The following is an 11,451-nucleotide window of genomic DNA, read 5'->3' as shown; positions in this document are numbered from 1 at the left end:
TCTCTGATTTTACTGACTTTGCCTAAAGCCGGAGAAATCAAATACTTCCATGATTAGTCCTTTTGGAAAAGATTTTACCCTAAATTGGTTTTAAAATGGCTAGATCTAAGTGAGGTATTATACACAATGGCTTCCTTAACTGTAATTAGGAAAATTATATTCTATGGAGTAAAAAATACTTTGAAACCAGAATGCAATGAGAAAAAAGAGAGCCAAGAGTCATTTCATTCCCCCACATTGTTGGCCAAACAACAGAAAGGGAAAAGAACAGTTAGCAGAAGGAGTCTTTCTGACCTTGCGAGATGATTCTCTTGCTCCGGATGGTTTGGAAGTCGTGAGAGGCCAAAGACTCAAATCCCACAAAGTCTTGCTTCATGAGAAACCTTGTATCAGGAAATTTCATCTCACTTTGAGCTATATTTGAAGAGATGTTTTTCAAATTATTGGGATGAAATCTGAAGGAACATGACAATTCTTTATGGTTTAAGAATACAAATCTTTCCCCTTCGTTGTTTATTTCATCTTTCTTTTATTCCACTGGCATTACCTGAGGTTTCTTTCTCTCCAAAAATGTAGTAGAGAAAGGAGAAAAGATAAAAAGTAAATTGACTTATTTTTTGATGTTCAGATATTTTGAAACTATATTTTTTTCCCCAAAATGTTTTCAAGGTCAGGGGGCCAAACAACCCTGCATGAGCCCAAAGATTTAGAGCATCCAACAAATTAAACTCCTTCTTCAGCATGTCTATTAGAGTCTTTGAGTCTTTGATGTAATTTAAAGCAATTGTCCCCGTAGGGAGGTCTAACATTTTGCACAGTTACATTGAAATAGTTGACCCGCCTGAGGAAACTAGAAGAATTTCAAGGGTACATTTCAAGACCCTGTTTCTGTTGATAATAGTGTTCCAGAATTTATATTTACTAATATTGCCTTATTTTGGTCAGACTCCCGCAGGAAATCCTGAGGAGTGTACGTTTCTGGCATATTTTATCTTAGATAGCTCCATCCCTTTGGTTTTGCACCCTGACTGCTAGACTGAAGAGTACCTTTGAAAGCCTCTGCTCTTTAATAGAGCTGAGGATGACAACAAGCAGGAACTTCAACACTCTAGGAAGACAATCTATCTACTTTCTCCAGTTATCATTAAAATGTCTTTTAGACGTAGGTCATAACTGGAAACCTATAAATGATGTCCGTGTAGTAAGCACTTCCCACAGAGCTGGAGTCCCAAGTGATTAAAATTTATCACATTGTTCTTACGGTTACAAATACTGCTGATATGTGTCATTACTTAGAAAGTACTATTCATAACATTTTGATTTCAGTCCAAATAGTTTTTTTTTCTGAATTTCCCATAAAACGCTCTTGATCTTTTTCTTAAAAGGTCTCATTCACTTCTCCTTTGAAAGAACAAAGAAAAGGAGTTGATCATTCTCTAGTTTAAATTTTGTTTAGTGTGATATATTTATTGCCTGGTGGGTTGCATCTAATTCTCCACTGGCTTTTCTGAGAAAGTAATTAGGATAAACTTAATCCTTTGCAACATGCAGGCTCTAAGTTCTTTCATGAGTTAAAAGTTATATTGTTTAGTATGTAGCTCTATTAAAATGATATGTAACCACAAGACCTTATATTTGAACAGCACTTTGTTGTTCAAAAATGCATGCTTTGAATGTGCTAATTTGCTCTTCAATTAGACAACATAAGCCCTTAATATGGTAGGAGTCTCTTAGTACACAGGATAACAGGGCAGCCTCTGTTTTAGTCTCCTGGAAAGCTAAAGCTATGAAGTTCTTTCAATGACATTGTCTAAACCCCATGCATATTGCCATGCTCCTGTGAGTTTTTATCTTCAGTCAAACAGTTATTACAGAGTGTCCTCAGATATTCAGGTCTTACTGGGTATTTTATCTGGAAAGCAGTGGGTTGAACTGACTTGTATCAAGAAAGTGGGTTGAATTGACTTTCTGTCAAGAAAATAGGACTGTGAAGGCAGCCTGTCTCCTACTTTTCTGCCTACATGTTTATTTTCTGAACAACAATTTCAGATGACCCTGACTGGAAAAGTCTGGGTTTTTGTAACTGGTTTCTAAATTCCAGAACTAAGTGTACCTTGTGAAAATATTAAGATAGCAAGAAAGGAAAAACAGCAACATACTAATGGAATTTGATATCAAGAGGTTTTAACTAAGGAATACTCATATATCAAAACTCACCACAATTTTGACTCCTAGTTATGAAAAGCTCAACATATATTGCATCCTACCCATCTAACTGTCGAATTTGGCTCACAAATACACACACCATGGTACTATAATTTAACATACTACAGTACTTTACAAGGGATGCTATTTAAAGATATCTCCAAAATTTTACTTTATAGTTTTAGAAATGAATTAAAAAGAAAAGGCAATCTTTTTCATTTGGAATTCTGGAGTCAAGAGTACATGTGTTTGGAGGTTAAGTAGACAAATAGCCAGATCTAGGATTTTTTCCATTTTCAAAACAAAATGTACTAGTTCTTTCCATTGTTGACATAGTTGGCTCCATGTAGCTTGTGGAGCAAATCTCTTCTTGTATAATTATCTTGCAGTTGAGAGTCATTTTGTGGTGGGAAAAAAAAGCCAGCTGGTGGCTAGTGAAAATGAAATAAAGGAGGTGTTGATTGGAAGGAAAAAAGAATCATAGAATTGATTTTATTAATCTTATTAAAACAAACTCCAAGGGACTGACGAACTTATTTTGTCATGTGGGTATCTCATAATATCAAATATTCTTGGAAACAAATGAACTATTGTCTGGAGCTTGACAAGTTATTTGCTATCTAGAGATTTTTCCTTATATGTTAAAAGACTGGAAAGAGACAGTGGCACATAAGTGCAAGCAGCACAAAATTTCTGATTCTAAGGAAATTTTACTGTTAATGTACTTTAGGAATGGCTTTAGCAGGGTTTTATGTGTATTTTTTGCAAATCATTTTGCCTTTTTATAATGAGAATTACATTGAAAAGTCATGTAGGTAGGCAAGATGACCCAATAACCACAAAACAAGCTACAACTTCTAGATACCAGAGTATTAAAACTGAAATTTCCAGTCAATCAGCCATTGTTTTTTATCCCCAAATTAATTTTCTTAAAATTGACATATAAAATTATATGTATTTATTATGTACGACATGTTGTTTTGAAGTATATATACATTGTGGAATGGTCAAATCTACCCAATTAACAAATGCATTACCTCACATAGTTATTTTCACGGTGAGAGCAATGCAATACCTCATCATTAACTACAGTCACCATCTTCTACAGTAGGTCTCCTGAACCTACTCCTCCTATCTAACTGTAAATGTACATCCTTTGACCAACATTTTCCCAGCCCTCTCTCCCCAGTTGCTTTGTCTACATGATAACAAAGGTCAACTTGGTCTTTTTGCTTTTTGGTGTTTTATTATTTGTTTATTTGTTTGTTTGTTATTTATGTAATTTTTTGGGGGGGTGGCGGCTGGTACAGGGATCTGAACCCTTGACCTTGATGTTATTAACACCACACTCTGGCCAGCCCTGTTTTGTGTTTTTCAATGTCACTAAATTTCCTGAAATAACTAATTGTTTTAGAAGATATGCTTACCAGAAATATATGCAAATATCCTAAGCATCTTTCGAATCATAGAATAGCAGATCCAGAAGAGATCATTAAGTTCTAGATCTAAATCCAATATGTAAGTCATCTCTCTCCAACCTCTCCAACAGGTGAGAAATGCCCGTGTCCTAAGGTAGCCCATTCTATATACAAAGGAATGACTGTAAGTCAGTCCATCCTTATATGGAAACCTTTATCTATTGGTCCTCGTACGTATTCAACGTCAGAGAGAACATGCCTTTTCCCCTTTTTTCCTCCAAGTAAACTATCTTCTATTCCTGTAATTTTTCTTCTTTTGACATGGTTTTATAGCCTCTCATCAAGTACATTTTTTGTTTTTGAAAGCATGCTCTGAAAGTGTGGCATCAGGGTATGAACTCAGGATCAAAAATAAAACTTTTTCTTTTTCCACTGTGGAATGTCGATTGAGGTAATCCCATCTTCCTCAGCCTAACAAGTTTGCTATGAAATTGATCCTAAATCCAATTAGGCTGATAGCAGCCCCACCACTCTGTAGACTTATATGGAACTTGTTATTACTTAAAAGCTCTAGACCGGGCCGGCCCGGTGGCGCACTGGATAGTGCGCCGCTTGGGAAGCGCGGCGGCGCTCCCGCCCAAGGGTTCAGATCCCACATACAGACCGGTTCCCGCTCACTGGCTGAGCGAGGTGCGGGAGCAGCACTGAGGGTTGCAATCCCGTTGCCGGTCCCCGGTCCGGTACGGGGGCAACACTGAGGGTTGCAATCTGTTGCCAGACACGGAAAAAAGACAAAAGACAAAAAAATAAAATAAAAATAAAAATAAAATAAAAGCTCTAGACCATTCCTTTCCACCATTTTCAATGTGAATTATTTTTCCAGCTGGTTTTTCTGAACCCAGGTGAATAGCTATGTGTTTATTGTTTATTCCTATTAAAATTCATACTTTATGGGATTCAGCCATTTGTCCAGCCTGACAAGCTCATTTGGAGACTAATATTGTTCAGATTCAGTAGAATCCAGCTCATTTGACAAGATACCTGGCAAATCATTGAAAGCAACATTGGGAAGGCAACACACTCCAACATGCTATACTCTCCCTATCAAAGATATGTTTTTCTAACCCCTAAACCATTCTTGCTGATGTTTAAATCCTTTCCCAAGCAAAGCAAAATCTCAAATGGACCATGATTAAAAAATGAACTTACTCTTTATCAACTCACATTTTTTATTACTAATACAGCACTTTATTTTTAGTCAAGAATAGCATGCCTACCGAAGTAAAAATAATCCAGGAAAGCATAATGAATCAAAGTCATTCATTATAACCAACATGGGCTTTGATTATTTGTCTGGTCGTTACGTGTAAGTGTTGATGATGAAACTCAGATTGTGTTTACCACAATTAGATTTTTGTCTTTCTTTAACCTAATCTAAAATGAAGACAGGCTTAAGCAAAGGAAAGTGAAATACACTATTAAATAAAAATGAAACCAAGGCAAATTCTCCATGTCAATTAGGATTTTTATATCTAATGATTTTCAAAATACGCTTGCTATGCTATGGTTCCCATAGGATTCAATACTGTTCTTCTTTAGATACATACAATAAAATAATTACAATAAATAACATTATTGGTAAAGTGTAATGATTGCCATAATTTTCCCCAGAAGCACACACACACAATCATGAAAGTCTTTGTATTTAACTTAAAAATGTACAATCATCAAAATGCTTCAGTGGCCACATGTGTAGGAGTGATAGGTCTGCACATATTTATGAGCTGCCTTAAATCCTTTCTGGAGCAAGGAGAAAAGTAAACAAAAGACACAGTCACATATTTAATGAGGAAGGAGAGAAAAACCCAAATTGGTATGCAGTCACTGCTCTCACTAACCATTCTACTTTCTAAATGTTATATTGAAATGTTTAGATGCCTCCCTTCGGCCAATATCACAAATGTAGGAGATGTGCTTCGTCATCCAGTGTCAGATACATTGGACATCATTAAGCAAAAATACAGTAACAAAATATCTTTTTAAACAATCTATTACCCTTAAAAGTTTAAATAAATGTAAAAAATGCTACCTGCCATCCTCAGGGTAATTCCCAATTGTCCCCATGCAATGCCTTCCTCTGTGACTCTGGCAAGAATTCCATGCTCCTGAGTCAAAGCAAAATGTCTTTGGTTTAGTTTAGACAGGATTTGCACAGGGATAATACAATTCCATCTGTCTATTTGCCCCACTTAAAAATTAAACAGGAAACACTTATATACCATATATGTAATATAAATGTATCTGTTTTTTATCCTGCTGGTTTTATTTAACTTTCCCATCTCTAACCCAAGCATTTTTTCCTTTTCTCATACATTTCCTTTATGTCAAAAAGAATAGTCAAACATTAGGAGTTTATCTGAAAGTTTGTTGTAAGTCATTTTGTTATACAACTTTGAACAAAACAATTCTTCTCATTGAAGACAATACTCTGTTCACATTGCTTGTGTTTTTAACTGATTGGTGGCACAAATTATCCCAGCCATAGGATAAAAAGGTATCCATTGTGTAGGGTAATTCTGTTTTTAATCCTGTTTACCCAACACATAGCAAAGATGAGGTCCTGCAAGTGTAAGACTCAACCTAACTCTGTCACCATCCCTGCTGTGCTCCCAGCGTTATACCCTGACTCCAACAAGACCCAAATGCATAGCACAGCCAGATTAAGCAAATTAAATTACAGACGACCTGGTTAAATTTGATTTTCCAATAAACAACAAATAATGGGTTAGTATAAGTATGTTTTACATATCACACAGGATATTTGAAGGTACTTCAAAAAGTTAGTGGAAGGATGCATGTCAATTCTATCTTCCACAGAGTTTTTGAAGTACCCTCGTATGTACACACTAACCCATTATTTGTTGTTTCTCTGAAGTTTAACTGTGTGTTCTGTATTTCTTTTGGCAATCCTGCAAATACATCTTCCATGCCACTGTTTTGAGCCATTTTGTGCAGGCTTTTTCCCCCTCCATCTCAGATGACCTACTGTACCTTGTCAACAAGGGAGATTTCAGCTTAGTTGGCTTTTTCTCCTCCTCCATTAAATCTTGGCTGACCTGCTCCACCCCAACCTCTGAGGAGATGATCACTCCCTCCTTTGTGCTGTGAGTGGGCCTGGTAAATACTCCATGATCATCTGAGTCACAAGCTGTAGCTCACCCACTAGCATTCTGGATGTGAAGTCAGTGGGACACACCACACTGCACTCATCCGCATCCCCACTGCTAGGATCTAGTAGACACCTGAGGAGAACTTGTGGGTGGGGAAAAGAGCAGAGGGTGGAGCCAGATAATGCTGGACTTGAACTCTGGACACTGTGGACAACACATTTAGACCCTCAAGGCCTGAAGTTTCTTATCTACATTTTTTAGAAAATAAAACATCCCTGGCCAAGTGATTGTTAAAAATTAGATGAAATTCTTTATATACAGGGAACTTCTCACCAAGCACAGGATCACCAAAATAGTTACCTTCTAATCACGTGGTCCTTGTTAAACTAAAACATCCTTTCAGAGTTACATCTCTCTCTCTCTCTCTCTCTCTCTCTCTCTCTCTCTCTCTCTCTCTTAATAATATGCAGAGAAATTTAATTTCATTTTTAAAATTAAGTTTATTTTAAATTTTGTCTGATTATGACCTAAGGTACTTAATAAGAGAGTAACCTCAACTTTTAGTAAGATATTTTGTTTTTACCAATTTACTCCCAAATTCTGATTCAATTTCTTGTCTCTACATTTTCTTTTTTTTTTTTTAACAATCAAATGGCACTTTCAATCAGACCGTATAAAAAGAGCAAAACTCTGCTCCCAAAAGCTTGTAAAGGAAGAGTTTCTAAAAATTACTCTTGTCTTATATGTCTGACTCACATTTATCTAAGAATAAAAGGAAAACTAGGAGGAAAAATAAACGAACAGAGGATAACGTGTAGCCTCATGTCTCTGAGTCAGATAACAAGATAATTTTTCTGCATGCTCTATATTTCACTTTACTTTCCCAAATGACCTTTCTACCCCCTAACCCTATCACTAGGATATAAATCCATTAATGAGGAATCTTTTCTTCCCCTGTCCTTTTTCATATCAATCACAGCAGGACACTGGACTGTTCTTTGAGTTCATCCACTTTATAGCTATTAAAAAGAAAATATAGTCTGGAGACAGCCTGTCTCCAATTGGTTAAGCACAAGATGAGGAAATAAATTCCTGAGTTTCTAGCTTTCATCTGCCACTGATATTTCTATGTAAAACCCAGGGAAGTTTCCAGACCTCGTTTTTTTTAATCTGGGAAATGGATGAATTAGAAAAACAACAACAACGAGAAAATCTCTTTCACATGTCATTTTTTAGCAGAAAATAAAAAGCTCTTAAAATATTAGTGTTTTACAGTTAATGAATTTCAAAATGTGCTTGCCTGAGTTTGGCTTCCATACGACTTAATGTTATTGATCATTAGATGCTATGAAATAATAATAATAATATAATAATAATAATAATTATTATATTATTATTATTACAGTAATATTGGTAAAATGTAGTTCTGACCATAACTTTCTCCAGAAGTGCACACACTCTAGTATAACTCTCAAAGCTAAAGAAACTAATTACTGATAAAAACATGTGGGATACCTCAGAATAAATTGACAGGCATCATAAGAGATACACACAGATTGGGGACAATTCATTCCACCATTTACCTACTCATTCATCAAGTATTTAGTGAGCATATACTGTAAGCAAAGCTCTGTAACAGACTTTTTCTGAGTTCCGTCTCCATTCTCCTGACAACGGGACTGTACTAGTAAAATGTATAAAATGTGTAACTCAGGGGCTAATAGCTTAACATTCCTAAATTAATTATCTAAAAATTTTATTAATGCTAGAGTTCATTGAACTTTGCTGCCTCTCAGATAACATTTGCACTTTTATAGCAGGATGGCCTTCACCTAAAGATTCAAGTAGCTTTCAGTCGACACTGTGCATGCCCAGTTGATAGATAATGTATGTCAGGGACGTATCTTGAGTTTCCCAACAAGAGCAACAGCAATAACAATCACTGAGTAGAAGGTTTTCTGCTTGAGTCAGCACCCAAGAAGTCTTTCACGTACCCCAGAGACTATGTTATGTCCCTCGGCTATCCTTACCCAAAGCCTTCCTTTTACAACAGCTCAGTCCTCCCCCACTGAACTGTCAGAGCCACGAGTACAGGAACCACATCCATCTTGTTCACCCCATATTCTGAGGCTTAGCATAGCACCTGGTCTATAGTAAGTGTCAGTAAATGGTGAATGAACTTCAACAAAGCTTTCTCGATACATTATCACATTTGATCCACTCCTCCTACCCACCTTCATAAGATCAGATTTAGTTCCAAGACCCATGACTGCAGTGTGCCCAAACAGTCAAGGAACAGTAATCCCACTGCAGGTGTATTTCTCATTGTCCCCTTGCCGGGTAGGAGGATGAGAAATGTGGCATCTCAATCAAGCAGATCTTAAGGTGGGGGCAGGAAAACAGGGAGCAAGAAGGCAAAGTTCATATGGAAAAGAAAGATTCAAATGGGAAAGCCAAGTGATGGGGAATTCTTCCTAAAGGAGCAGTAGTGGAGAGTAAGCCAGCCCAGAACATTTCCAAAGGACCAATGATATTGCTTTCTCTGTAAAGTAAACTATCAGGTTGCCAAAGCTTCAAAGACCTTTCTGATCTTCAAACTGCCTGATATTAAATGAATCTGTTAAGGAGGAGGCTAAACCAAGTCACCCAGTTTCTGAAGAGTTCAAGTGCTGCTCTGGCTCCAATGTCCAGCAACAATATATATTGTTTATGCAACGGTGTAGTACGTCTCTACCTCTTCCAGTTGGATATCACATATGTAATCCTAATATAATGAAAAATTGAAAAGCTTCCCCAGAATGTCTACTTGATGACAGTGAGTTATAATTTGATGAACAATACTTTGAGATCCAAAGTCTAAGGTTCCCATGAGTATCATGTGTAATGAAATTTTAGAGGTGTTTCTAAACAGGATATGTGTGAATTTGGATATATATGTAGATTTTTTGTTTGTTTTGTCTTTTGCCTTTATTCCTTCTTTTTCGATTGAGTTGAATATCAATACCTGTGTGCATTATGAGATGCTCAAATCAGGATAATTTATATTCAACTTTATACAAGGAAGTCATTTTTTGTGTCCCTTTACTAATTCCTCCCTTACCCCCCTCCTCCTCCACTTTCCCATCTCTGGTGATCTCAATTGTGTTTCCTTTTAAAAGTTCAGCATATTATTTTGATTGTTGTATCTTTCTTTCTTTTTTTAAATTTATCTGTTTATTTTTTAGCTCCCACTTATGAGTGAAGACATGCGGTATCTCTCTTTCTGTTCCTGGCTTATTTCATTTAACTTGACTTTCTCTAAGTTCATTCATGTTGCTGTGAATGGCAGTATTTATTTTTTGTGGCAGACTAGTATTCCATTGTGCATATATATCACATTTTCCTTATCCAGTCATCCAACGATGGAAATTTACCTTGGTTCCAACTCTTGGCTACTGCAAATAGAGCTGCAATTAACATGGAGGTGCAAGTATCCCTTTGACATGATGATTTCCATTCCTTTGTGTGTATACCCAGCAGTGGAATTGCTGGGTTGTGTGGTAGTTTTATCCATAATTGTTTGAGGAACCTCCATACTGTCTTCCATAATGGCTGCCCCAACTCACAGTCCCACCAATAGTGTAGGAAGTTTCCCCTTTCTCTACATCTTCACCAGCATTTGTTATTCTCTGTCTTTTTGATAATAGCCAGTCTAACTGGACTGAGATGATATTTCAATGTGGTTTTGATTTGCTTAGTGATGCTGAGCATTTTTTCATGTGTCTGTTGGCCATTTGTACATCTTCCTTTGAGAAATGCCTATTCAGCTCCTTTGCCCATTTTTTAATTATTATTATTTTTTACTGTTAAATTGTTTGAGTTCCTTGCATATTCTGGATATTAATCATTTGTCAGATGTCTAGTTTGCAAATATTTTCTCCCACTCTGTAGGTTGTCTTTTTGCTCTGTTAATTGTTTCTTTCCCTGTGCAGAAGCTTTTAAAAGAAAAAGAGAAACAGAATTTATGTAGGAATATACAACTTTTGGTGCTTTCCTAAAAGTAACTTTTTCATGATGGCTGAAGAATTCGATCAGGGGAACCACATCTACTCATATACCCTGGAATGAGGTCATGTGCTGTCCCCAGGACGGTCTTACCAGCACACAGACTCAGGGGACACACATGAAGAGGAGAGGGAGAAACAGCAAGACCAGCCAATTCAACCCAGAGTATTAATAAATGTCACCGCACACCTAGGTAAATTTCTTTCAATGAAGGAAGGGAGTGATCTTGAGACAACAAAACCTTCCCATTAAGATGGCAACAGGACACCTTGAAGATCCAGCACAGCCAAGCTTGTGGCATGGAGAAACCTCTGAAGCCAGCCTGAATGACCAAGTCTGTGAGAAGTGGCATTTCTCCTATTGCACATGAGAATCACAAAAATAAGACCTCAATCCTAAAAGGGTGATCCCAATAAAAATCACAAAGGCACTCTAAAAGAGATGAAATATACTTTTACTACAGTGCTTAATCTTTTTGTAATAAGCATGGATCATCTTTATGAAAACATTAAAAACATTTCTAAAGATAAAAAAAGGAGAAGAGGAAGAGAGGGAGGGAGGGAGGGAAGGAAGGAAGGAAGGAAGGAAGGAAGGAAGGAAGGAAGGAAGGAAGG

The 11,451-nt window shown here is 36.8% G+C and overlaps 1 long non-coding RNA gene across 1 annotated transcript; it reads right to left on the bottom strand.

Moving 5' to 3' along the window:
• Nucleotides 1–349: 349 nt before the first annotated feature.
• LOC103601576 lies at nucleotides 350–6,866 on the bottom strand. The gene is made up of 3 exons (XR_551459.1): nucleotides 6,740–6,866; nucleotides 5,713–5,788; nucleotides 350–414 (listed from the first exon to the last, which is right to left on the bottom strand). It is a non-coding gene; the product is annotated as an uncharacterized LOC103601576 (long non-coding RNA).
• Nucleotides 6,867–11,451: the final 4,585 nt, after the last annotated feature.

The sequence above is a fragment of the Galeopterus variegatus genome, unplaced genomic scaffold (genome assembly GCF_000696425.1).
Source record: "Galeopterus variegatus unplaced genomic scaffold, G_variegatus-3.0.2 Scaffold3798, whole genome shotgun sequence".
NCBI lineage: Eukaryota > Metazoa > Chordata > Mammalia > Dermoptera > Cynocephalidae > Galeopterus > Galeopterus variegatus.
The sequence above is the reverse complement of the archived record's forward strand: the minus strand, read 5'-3'. Positions and strand labels throughout refer to the sequence as shown.